Here is a 1,664-nt window from a genome sequence, read left to right as displayed (position 1 = left end):
CGCAGATATGGAAACGCGGTGCACCATGCTATCACGGTGTTTGAGGAGAGACGACTAGGTCCGAATACATCAACACACAGCTCATGCTGATCGCCATCCACGGCGTCCGTTCCTCCCACACGTCTCTATGGCGTACCACACTGCAATCCAGCTCTCATAGGGAGACGACACGTAGCTGCGTGCACAATATTTGCACTGTATGGTCCGCCGTTTTTGGGCGCAGTCGTTGTACGGTCACACATGTGCCACGATGTATCATTCAGTACATAAGGACGAATGTGCAGTACAGATTGTGGTTCACGCGTACGACATCAGCGGACAGTTGACACAGGCCGCACCACAACGTAGCCTGCGTACGTCGCATGCGAAGGGCATTGAACATGCAAACTTGTCACCAACCAGCTTGCGAAGGCAGGGGGCAAGGTGGGGGACGTGGGGACGTGGGGAGGGGTGGGGGGGGGGGGGGCGGCATGTACGTCCTGCTGCCATCCACATTACAGTGTACAGCAGGAGCATGTGGAAAGTCAGCAAGACTTGCAAGGTGTTTAACATGAAGCGATACACAGGGGAGCGGGCAGTGCGAGTAGCGAACTATATTGCGAGGGTTGCGGGTGGGCAACACTACACTAATTGAACGAGTCGTATAACAATTACAGAGCAGGTTTAGGCGACAACGTGGGTTACGTTAGCGGACAACGTGGGTTACGTTAGCGGACAACGTGGGTTACGTTAAGGCACAACATGGGTTACGTTAAGGCACAACATGGGTTACGTTAAGGCACAACATGGGTTACGTTAGGGCACAACATGGGTTAGGTTAGGGGACAACATGGGTTAGGTTAGGGGACAACATGGGTTAGGTTAGGGGACAACATGGGTTAGGTTAGGGCACAACATGGGTTAGGTTAGGGCACAACATGGGTTAGGTTAGGGCACAACATGGGTTAGGTTAGGGCACAACATGGGTTAGGTTAAGGCACAACATGGGTTAGGTTAAGGCACAACATGGGTTAGGTTAAGGCACAACATGGGTTAGGTTAAGGCACAACATGGGTTAGGTTAAGGTACAACATGGGTTAGGTTAAGGTACAACATGGGTTAGGTTAAGGTACAACATGGGTTAGGTTAAGGTACAACATGGGTTAGGTTAAGGTACAACATGGGTTAGGTTAAGGTACAACATGGGTTAGGTTAAGGTACAACATGGGTTAGGTTAAGGTACAACATGGGTTAGGTTAAGGTACAACATGGGTTAGGTTAAGGTACAACATAGGTTAGGTTAAGGTACAACATAGGTTAGGTTAAGGTACAACATAGGTTAGGTTAAGGTACAACATAGGTTAGGTTAAGGTACAACATAGGTTAGGTTAAGGTACAACATAGGTTAGGTTAAGGTACAACATAGGTTAGGTTAAGGTACAACATAGGTTAGGTTAAGGTACAACATAGGTTAGGTTAAGGTACAACATAGGTTAGGTTAAGGTACAACATAGGTTAGGTTAGGTTAGGTTACACGTTGTTGTAAGGAAAGGTGTAGGGGGGGGGGGCGGGGGCGGCAGGTTCCTTGATAGTGATTATAGTAAGTGAATGCTTGTGACATGATCAGATTTGTCACGTCAGGATGCACCTTTGGCTTATTAGAGGCGGCGCTCCAATTCTATGCT

Source organism: Schistocerca piceifrons, unplaced genomic scaffold, assembly GCF_021461385.2.
Source record: "Schistocerca piceifrons isolate TAMUIC-IGC-003096 unplaced genomic scaffold, iqSchPice1.1 HiC_scaffold_229, whole genome shotgun sequence".
NCBI classification, from domain to species: domain Eukaryota; kingdom Metazoa; phylum Arthropoda; class Insecta; order Orthoptera; family Acrididae; genus Schistocerca; species Schistocerca piceifrons.
The sequence above is the reverse complement of the archived record's forward strand: the minus strand, read 5'-3'. Positions refer to the sequence as shown.